Below are 11,097 nucleotides of genomic sequence, written 5' to 3' on the forward strand. Positions count from 1 at the left end.
ATCTCTAGCTACAGTGACATTACTAATAACACTGTCCATGAACAAACAAGACATTTAAGACATCTTCTTTCAAGCTACTAATGGATGGGGAATTTTGAGGCACTAAGACTCTGGGGCTTAACATTCACTAGCTGGTTGATGGAGGCCCAGAAAACAAAGTGACAATGCACCCATTTCTCCATTTCAATCTGTGCATCACCATCTGCTGTGCTGATTCCCATGGTGGCTGCCGTGGTGAAGACAGAATGAGGATGACCCCGGAAGTCAGAGATTTATGGATGCCAACATAAGACAGACTAAAAGCCTGAGATCACAAGGAGCCGTCTTCTTGATAGTTCATCTTTAGTCATGCTAGGATTTTGTACTTTTTATACTGAGGCCTTGTGTAGGCAAGCACAGGCCACAGAATTAATTCTATTAATCAACCTTTTCGTCATCCTCTATATTATCTCAATTACTTTTGTCTTTGAAAAGTCCTTAATTATTATTGAAGAGGTTTCCTGACATTCACTCCACCCCCTTCAAACCAACCTCGCAGAAGACAGTAATTTTTCTTTAAGTACAAACGCTATTCCCAACTCCAAACTCCTCATTACTCCAAGCTCCTCATTGGCTCCATGTTGTCCTTGGGATAATAGCAGAGTCCCTGGCATTGTCTTTAGGACTCTGCCTATCCCTAGGCCAGTGTGACCTTTGGCTACACTCTCCGCACCCACTCTGGTCCAGCCCTTTCACAGTCCTGCAGACCCCAGGTGTGTCCCACTCTTTCTTTTTTATATTTTTGAAAAAATAAAAAAAATTTCATAATCAAGTAATGAAAATAACAGTTGCTATTACACTATGTATCAATATCTTTAAAGGACTCAAAGTACAAGACATAAACCAAAGAGATTCTTATAAAAAAGAAACAAACAGCTAATAACTCAAATCTTTCTTTTCGATGAACTAAGATGAACTAGTAATATGAATGAAACCAATTAGCACATATTGTGTATTAAAATAGTTTTAAAACAATGGGATTTATAATTTTGGAAAATATTTGAACTTCTCCCTACTTCTTTTTTTGTTGTTGTTTGTTTGTTTGTTTGGTTTTTCTCCGGTACCGAGAACCAAACTCATGACCTTGCACTTGCCAGGCAGGCATTTTTGCTGCTGAGCTAAATCCCCAGCTCCTCTCCCTACTTCTTATTTATCTCTCTTGTCTCTCTGTCTCTTTCTCTCTCTCATACACACACACAGACACACACACACACACACACATCATAAATGGAAGTTGGACTTTGTCAAAGGTCTTTCTTTCATCTATTAAGATGATTGTGTGGTTCTTCTGTTGCTTCTGTTTGCATGGTGAATTATATTTTGTCATTTGTGTGTGTTGAACCATCCTTGAGCCTCTGAGATGAAGCCTATTTGGTAATGGGGTATGATCTTTTTGATGATTTGTCACATTTTCTTTGCCAGTATCTTGTTAAGAATTTTTACATCTATGTTCAAGAAATTGGCCTAATTCTTTTTTGCTTGAATTTGTGTCAGGTTTAGGGATTGTATTCTGCATTTTCTAAACATAGACCTTTTCCACACTGTCTGGAATTGTACACCTCTCTTCAGCCATCTGATCAGCTCCCATTCATTTTTGCAGTAGTCTAACGTCACTGCCCTAGGGATGCCCCCCTCAGTCTCATGTACCAGGCCAGGCTAGGAAAATGTAAGAGGATCTCATGGCATCCAAGAAGCAGTTCTCTGTGAATGCATACAATTCAATTATAGTTACATAATTATTGGGCAATTTTTCATTTAATTTAATTTTCCACATTGGATGGACCAAGTTAGTCCTGGTATAGAGCGGGCCTTTGTAACTTACTTAAGCTTTCTTTTCAGTACTGTTATCTCTTACAACATTAGTGGGTTATATGTGATTAATGTCAACGAATGTGGCATATTTTAACCAACTTGGTTATGAAAGGGAGGAGAGAGTTAGGAGGGAATATGGAGGACATAGTGGGGTGGCCTCAGCCAGCTTGTACAGGCAACAAAATACTGAGTGGCTTAAACAACAAAACTGAATTTCTCACAGTTCTAGAGATTAGACATCCCAGATCAAAGTGCCAGTGAATGGCTTCTGGTGAGAGCTCTCTTTCCGAGTTGTAGACTGCTGACATCTCCTTGTGTTCTCACTTGGCGGGGAGATGGAGAACTTCGGGGCCTTTCTGTTCTTAGCAAGGGCACTAATCTTGTTCTGATGTCCTGACCCTCATAATCTTATCCAGACCAGATTATCTCCGGGAGGCCCCGTGTCAATGTCATTACACTGGGTGTTACTGTTTCAACATATGGGTTGGCAGCTTGTCACAATAGCCATTCAGCCCACATGCAGACAGCAAGCCCCAAACGAGAGAGGAGAGGTAAAGCTTCAGGAGAGAAAGGGGAAAACTGTAGGAGGTGGGAGAAGAAAGCAAGAGAGCATTGATGGAGAAGATGGCTCTGTGTCAGGGACAGAAACTGCTCCCAGAGTGATGAAAGAAGAGAAGGGTGTGCTCCGGTCCCCACAAACTCTGCCACATGTGGTGCTGAGCTAGGAGAGTTCTCGCTCAGTGGTTTCAAATTCCCTTTGGAAGCTGCTTGCATGAGTGTCTGCTGAAGGGCTGGTGGAGTTTGAGGAGAAGGAACAGGTTTGAAAACAGTTCTGTGGAGAATAAGGAAGAGAGCTGCTACAGGCTAAATATTGGTGTCCTCTCCCCCAAATTCATATGTTGAGATCCTAACCCCTCAAATGATGGCAGTAGAAGATGAGCTCTTTGGGAAGTGATTAAGTCATGAGGGTGCAGCCCCCATGACTGAGACCAGAGCCCTCACTAGGACCTCAGAGAGCTGCCTCATCCCTCCTTCCATCGTGTGAAGACCCAACAAGTTGGTACCATCTGTAAGTCAGAAAGAAAGCACCCGTCACATATTGAATCTGCCTTAACTTGGATTTTCCAACCTATAGAACTGTGAGAAATACATTTTTGATGTTTGTAAGCTACCAGTTTATGGTATTTTATTCTAGCAGCCTCAGAAGACTCAGACAAGAACTGACCAGACAGACCCTGCCAGAGTGGATGGATCGGGAGAACTGGCTCACCTCGAGGGTCACAGGTATCAGATTCATATTATACCATTCAATGAATTGGGTGGACCAACTGGTGAATGTGAAAGATTAACATTTTTTAGGGCAAAAATAAGAAAGGAAAAGAAGCACAAAAGAAACACTCAAGGAGAAAAGAATGCTTCGAAGGAAAAAGAGAAGTCATGCAAACAGAATGGGCAAGAGGGCAATGGCCACAAAGTCAGTTACTGTATCTTTTTATATCTTCCTGGATAGTTGATCCATTGTCCTGCTTGATCTCACACTGGAAGACTGGTTCTTGGCTCAGCTCGTTCTTGTGTCAAAAGATTGATGTCAGGTGCCAGATCTTCTGCCAGGCATGGGAGCTGCTGCTTTGCACTGTGGTCAACAGGTCTCTTCAATTGGTCATGCCCAATTGCTCTGGCCATGTCGCATACCTTAGTCTCCTACTTCAAAGTGCTCGATGCTATGAGTTGTTTCTCCAGTTGTGACCTCAGGCCAGTTAACATGTGTAAAAAGAAGCAGGCCCAGGAACTGAGAACATTTACTAGAAAGTGGCTGCTGTGGGGGCCCTGGGCTGTACCAGTGGTATGGAGGTAGAGAGGACTGACTGATGGGATTAAGTAAGGAAGTTGAGCTCTGTGGAGAGAATAACAGTAGGGAATCCTGGAGTGGCAGAAGATTGCAGTCAGAGAACAGAGTGTTTAAACGCAAGATTTCAGAGAAGAAGCAGTTCTTGGCGATGCCACCACTCACCTTGTGACCTTAGGAGTGAGTAGGGGAAGGGAAGTAGTGGTAAAAGACCTGGAAATGGAGACGATAAGATTGCAGAGCACAGTGAAGGATCTATGACTTAGAGTTGGTCATGCTAGGTAAGTGTGCCCCCCCGCTACAAAATTGCATCCTAACAGGCTGACTTTCTTCTGGGAAGGTTTCTCATTTCACAGCTCTGATTCTCCTTGCAGCTGGCTTAGCTGCCAAGAAGGTGGTCATTTGTTCCCTCTCCACCTTTATCTCTCTACTTATCAACTCTTTACATCTTAAAGCTCTTTGAGACAGATACAGAAATAGAAAAAGATAGAGGAGGTAGGAAACTGATAAACAGGAGCCACACATGCCACTGAAATCACAAAATTCAGTTGACATTGACATTTATCTGATATCTGACGCTTGCTCTTGGCTTCCAAGACTAAATGGAAATCTTTGCCTTTTAAACAATTCTGGTATGGGAAACCTTTAGGGTAATCCTACCTGAAAGCCAGCCACTGTGAAGCCTGCCAAGCAAGAAATTTTCCTTCATATGGCAAAAAATGAGATTAATAGTGACAATAACTAGTATTCTCCAGCAAGAACCACTGTTGCAGCAAAAGTGGGTCCAGGAAAGGAATGACACCCGAGGAAGTTTGGAGGCAGTGAACAGCTTTGTTTTACACCCGTGGTCCTGGCTGGGATCTTTCCCTTAACAGAGCCAGGTAGGCGAGTGCTTATGGACTAACACTTGTATATGATGCATGAGCAGGAGTTACAAAGGCGGGACAGAACAGCCTGGCAGTTCTCTGATTAGCTAGCAGGGTGAGATCGTTGGTTACATGGCTAGATTAATGATCATCAGTTATAAGACCAGATTAATGGTCATGGAGCTTGTTACAATTAGACATCCACATGTTTGGTTACGCTGTCATGATCACAAGGGTCGAGAAAGTAATTACAGAGCCATGAAGCAGTTACAGAGCTAGACAGTTTCAAAAAGAACAAAGTTTTTAAAAGACAATTTTTCTTGTACAGTTTTTCCCTTTCACCGCCAAAATTAGAAAGTATCTATGATGGTTAACTGATTGTGCCAACTTAAGTAAGAAACACCCAACTAAACTGGATCAGTGTAGTTCCGAGTACGGCTGAGGGGACTGACTGATGGCAGAAGACCCGCCCTAGGGCAGCTTGTCTCCTGAATGGTATAAAGGGAAAACAAAGAACGAAGGCTCAGTTCTGTTTCTTCAGAGGAGCTCCAGTCTGCATCTTCACCTTGGATGTCATCTCTGGCTTCCATTGCAGACCTTTCAGCCTCCTGTTACGGACTTGCATGGGACCCTACACTGAACGTCAGGCCTTCAACTGGATCCTTCAGCTCTCCAGTGCACAGACAGACCTTTAGCACTTCTCCACATCTGACATTGTAAGCCAATCTTGTAAATTCTTATGTATTACATATCTCACATTAAATGTGTTTCTCTAGTAAGCGCTTGTTGATATAATATCCTAAGACCATTTCCCTCACTCATGGCAGACATCACTAGTAGATCATTATACTTTTTCTATAGAGGTCAGATATAACTTTGAAATTAAGGTGACAGAAAAATTTATTTTCCAAGCTATGACACCTATGAGATTGAAAGTGACAACTGACAATAATAAAATGCATAAATATTGAAATTTTTATTAACTCACTGACATATTGGTTTATTTTGCTGGCAGAACTTTAAACTAGCCTTACTCAAAAACTTTTTTCAGTGACAGGTGGTTGTAGTCTCAGTTGTTCAGAAGGCCAAGCCAGGAAGGTCACAAGTTCAAGGCCAGCCTGGGTAGCTTAGCAAGACACTGTCTCAAAACAGCAAAAAGAAATAAAACCTAGAAATATTTTCAAATTTCTTTCTAAAAATAAACCTGGAAGCCGAGGGCAGGCAAAACAGCATGCACCTGTAGTCCCAGAGCTTGGGAGGCTGAGACAGAGGGACTGCTTGAGCCCGGGAGTTCAAGGCCAGTCAGGACAGCATAGTGAGACCCATTTATATATCTGTATTTAAATAGATAATAATACTGTGTCACCAGTATTCCTATAAAGAATGCAATTTTTAAGTATAATCTAATCCTCATTTGTGTATAGAATCACTTGTAGTCTCTTATGTTGATTTTATAGTTCATAAATTTTAAGTTCTCAACACCCTTGATGACTCCTTCTAATGAACTCAGAGCAAGTTTTGATAACAAGAAAGAACCCTTTCTATCACTTTTTTCTTACTGAAATGTTTAATTTTAACCCAAATTTATTTTCCAAGCTATGACACCTGTAGATATTTTGGCATCTTGTCCCTATTCAGAATATCTTCCTCTGACAGATATTTGTATATAACAAATTTGTCAGATAAGTGGGCTCTATGATTATTTTTGATTTACTATATTTAGAACTTTGGAAATCTTAGCCATTTTCAATTTCATTCCTTTAAGTTTCAGCCCAGTCTTAGAGATACTTCAAATATCAATTATAGAATTTCAAAATTAAATCAGTACAACTTTTGAGCCCTTTGTATATAATTTGTTCAGTTTCTCCCTGTTATATAGGAATACACTTCAATGTTTGTTGATTGCAAGCTTTAGTTTTTTAAACTTGTAAATTTTAAAGGCTTCAGAAGCTGGGTTTTCTTCCTTTTTTGTATTCTATTTGTTAACTGACTTGGTCAAAAAACTAATTCATTTTAAGGAAAATGCAATCAAGTTAGAAGACACAGTCCTACTTTTAACAAAATCATGACTTAAAATACAAGCAACAGGATAAAAAAAGCACATAAAAATCAATAGCATTCCTGTACACAAATAATGAACTCACTGAGAAAGAAATCACAAAACAAGTCCATTCACAACAGCTTCAAAAACTTGAATACCTAGGAATGAACCTAATCAGGGAAGGGAAAGACCTGTGTATGAAAATTACGGAACTCTGAGGAAAGAAATTAAACAGTATATTGGAAAATGGATCCATTGTTCTCGGATCAAAAGAGCTAATATTATAAAAATGACAATATAACCCCCAAAAATATAGATTTAATGCAATCTTGATTAAAATACCAATGACATTCTACACAAAATTAGAAAACAACAATCCTAAACTTCATAAGGAATTGGAAAAGATCCAGAATAGCCACAGCTATCCTGAGCAAAGAGAGCAAAATGGAAGCATCACAATACTGGATTTCAAGTTAAACTAGCTAGAGTAACAAAACACCCGGCACCGGCATAAAAACAGGTATGCAGAGCAATGGAATGGGGACAGAAGGCACAGAAACAAGCACGTCCATCTACAGCATGACAAAGGGGCCAAAAATATGTGTTGGATGAAAGATAACCTCTTTATCAAATCGTGCTGAAGAAACTGAATATTTACTTGCAGAAGATGGAAATTACATTCCTATCTCACACCCTGTACTAAAATCCAATGGAAATGGATCAAAGATCTAGATACGAAAACAGAACCTTTCAAATTATTGGAAGATAACAGAGACAAAATACTTGAGGAAACAAGGCACAAACAAAGGTGTCCTGAATAGAACTCAGTGGCCCAGGAAATAATATCAAAAACTGACAAATGGGATCGCATTGAAGTAAAAGCTTCTGCACAGCAAAGGAAACACCAGAGAACGGGAAGCAACAGAGGGTGCGAAGAGACAACATCCAAAATGGTAGAAAATTTGTGCTAGCTACTTTTTTAGTAGAGGACTAATATCTAGATTATATGAATAACTCAAAAAAAATTAACCCTCAAAGCCCAAATGCTCATTAGAAAATAGGCAAATGAGCTGAGCAGATAAGTAAGCACATGGTTGATAATTATATGGAAAAAATGTCATCTTTAGTCATTAGGGAAATGCCAATCAAAAGATTCCATCTCACCCTAGTCAGAATGGCTGTCGTCAAGAACACAATGAATGCTCGTGAGGATATGAGAGAAAAAGAAGCCCTTCTACATTGTTGGTGGGAAGGTGGATTAGTACAACCACCGGAAATAAGTAGGGAGATTCCTCACAAAACTAAATTCCATTTGACCCATATATTCTTTCAGGACTATATTCTGAGCATCTTCCTGAAATAATGAAAGGCATTGTAGATAGTGATAGCTAAATACCCATATTTAGAGGCACAATTCAGAATAGCTAAGTCTGGAAACAGCTTATATATCTGTCAACAGATAAATGGCTAAAGAAAGTATGGTGAGTATATACAACGGTATATTATTTAGTTATAAAAATAAAATTGTGTTGTTTGTAAGAAAATCCATAGTACTCAAGATAAATAAAATAATTAAGCCATACTCAGAAAGTTAACTTATATTTTCTGTTCTATGTAAACCTAAAATAAATGAATGAATAAAATAAATTAGAGATGATAAGAAACTAGAAGTAGACTTCTGGAGATGGGGAAAGGGGAAAGGGAGAGAAGGATAAAGGATTGAAAATGATCAAGATATGTTATATCCATCACTACTTTCCCAAAATAGACATCACTATCCTATATTACAAACAAGTACTAGACAAAATACCAAATAGAGCTGAAAAAAAATCACACAAATACTTCAGCTGTAAAAATATTATAAAAATGATTTACATAAATTTAAATTCATCAACTGCTTAAAAAATTTACAAGTATTTCTAAAATCTGATTGACGATGGGTAGTAATGAGAAAATGGGTATAAAAATACCATTCTGAGGCTCTCCCCCACATGCACATTGGAGCTGAGCTGAACCTCGGACAGCTTTGGGAATGCTGGTGAGCCTCTACCACCACTCCCCCACAAGCTTGGGAGCCAGGCAGTGCCCTGGAGAGTTAGAGGCCTGGGGGCTACTACTTGCTGCCCCTGCTCCCCCTGTTGGAGCTGAGTTGAACCTCAGACAGCTTTGGAAACACCAGTGAACCAGCCCCACCTCTGCCCCACCAGCTTGGGAGCCAGGCAGAGCTCCAGATGGCCTCAAGGGCCTTGGATGCCACCCCCTGCCCCCACCCAGCACCCTCAGGGGAGCTAAGCTGGAACTTAGGTTCAGGGGCCTCAGTGACAGTGCATTTACCCCCCAACACACATTGGTGTGGGAACTCGGCTGGGTCCCAGGCAGTGTCTGGAGCCTCAGTGACCACAACCCTCCCACTACTACACCCCAGTGGAAACACAGCTGAAACCCGGACAGCTGTGGGAACCCCTGAGTGGGAGCCAAGCTGAGACCCGGACAGCTGTGGGAGCACTGGGATCACACTCCACCGACACACACCATTGAGGAAGTCACACCGAGCACCGGGGACTTTTAGGTCCTTGCCCTGCTACTCCGACATCATCCTGGGAGTGAGGCTGAGCTGCAGGGAACCTCTGGATCTCTGAAAATGACAAAACAAAGGAGCAAAATGGAATCTCAGACCTCTACTCCACACAGAACAATTTCAGGAGATATCGACACAGAAAAGCTTGGAAGTCATACACCTGAAATTTCTGAAATGATAGAAGCTGAAGTAAAGAAACAACTCCATCAGACTATAGAAGACATCAGGTCAGAAATAATCTTTGAGGTAAAAAAAGAAAAAAAAAGAAATGGCAACAATAATGAAAGAATTGCTTAGAACATCTAAAGAAGACACAGAAATGAAAATAGAGAAGCACAGTAAATTAATGGAAATGTTGAATGAACAATACAGGAAAGAACTGGAATGCACAAAACAGATTCAAACCAATATCCAGGAAATTAAAATTTCCATTGAAAGCTGGCAAAACCACTTGAATGAAGCTAAAGACAGACTTTCAGAGCTTGAGGACAGCATTGTTGTGAATGACCATGAAAGGAAGCATCTCTCAAAAATAACAAGAAGGCAAGAAATAACAATTCAACAGCAGCAGGAGTAAGCAAAGAAAAACAATGTAAAATTAATAGGTATCAAAGAAACAGCAGGTGTCAGCAGAAATGACAAAAAGACTATTTGCAGAAGTAATAGCAGAAAATTTCCCGAGCATGGAAAAAGAATTGGACATCCAGTAAGTGAGGCATATAGAACTCCAGTTAAACATAACCAAAATAAATCCCAGAAATTCAACAAAAGAACAGAATATTAAAAGCTATTAGAGAAAAGAAACAGATCACCTATAAAGGAAAACCCATCAGAATCACAGCAGATTTCTTAACACAAACCATCAAGTCAAGAAGAGCTTCAAGTGAAATATTTCAGGTCCTGAAAGAAAACAACTTCCAACCCAGATTGATGTACCCTGAAAAACTATCCTTCAAAATTAATGGAGAAATAAAATATTTCCATGACAAAGATCAAATGAAGGACTTCATGAACACCAAACCAACCCTACAAAGAGTATTAAAAGATATTCTAGAAAGGTAAAAAAGACCACAACTTCAAGAACAACAACAGAAACCACCAAGCAGAGCAATTAAACAGAGGGAACAAGAGAAGCCAACAGCAGGAAAACAACATGACAGAAATAAGCCAATACATATCAGTTAAAACCATCAATGTAAATAGTCTCAATTCACCAACCAAAAGAAGTAGACTGGCAGATTGGATCAAGAAACAAAATCCAACAACATGCTGGATATAAGAAACACATTTAACTCAAAAGGAAATTCATAGACTGAAAATCAAGGAATGGAAAACAATACTCCATGTGACAGGTACCCAGAAAAAAGCAGGTGGAGCTATTCCACTTGCAGAGAATGGGAACTTCAAACCAAGAACAATTAAAAGAGATAAAGAAGGTCACTACATACTTGTGAGAGGAAAGCTTCAAGAGGAAGAGATAACAATCACAAACATCTATGCACCAAACGCAGGAGCACCCAACTATATAAGACAAATTTTAACAGACATGAAAAATGAAATAAGCAGCAACACAATCATAACAGGGGACCTTAATACCCCATTGTCTCAAAAAGATAGATCAACAAGACAAAAAATTAGCAAAGAAATAACAGAACTTAACCAAACATGTGAACAAATGGACTTAGTAGACCTTTACAGAGTGTTCCACCCCAAAACATCAGAATATACATTCTTTTCAGCTGCACATGGGACATTCTCTCAAATAGACCATATACTAGCACATAGAACATGCTTAAGGAAATACAAAGGAGTTGAAATTATCTCATGCCTACTATCAGACCATAGTGCACTGAAATTGGAAATTAATGACAAAAGAAAACACAAAAACTCCATAAACAGTTGGAAATTAAATAAC

At 39.7% G+C, this 11,097-nt stretch overlaps 1 long non-coding RNA gene across 2 annotated transcripts in view; it reads left to right on the plus strand.

Moving 5' to 3' along the window:
* The first annotated feature begins 2,804 nt into the window (after nucleotides 1-2,804).
* Nucleotides 2,805-11,097, plus strand: part of LOC106148330 — a 21,909-nt gene continuing 13,616 nt past the window's right edge. For both annotated transcript variants that reach the window (XR_001233669.1, XR_001233670.1), the window contains exons 1-2: nucleotides 2,805-3,135; nucleotides 5,159-5,279. This is a non-coding gene — a long non-coding RNA (uncharacterized LOC106148330). The remainder of the gene's footprint in view (nucleotides 3,136-5,158; nucleotides 5,280-11,097) is intronic.

This window comes from Chinchilla lanigera, unplaced genomic scaffold (genome assembly GCF_000276665.1).
Source record: "Chinchilla lanigera isolate Chin_1 unplaced genomic scaffold, ChiLan1.0 scaffold00019, whole genome shotgun sequence".
In the NCBI taxonomy this organism is placed as follows: domain Eukaryota; kingdom Metazoa; phylum Chordata; class Mammalia; order Rodentia; family Chinchillidae; genus Chinchilla; species Chinchilla lanigera.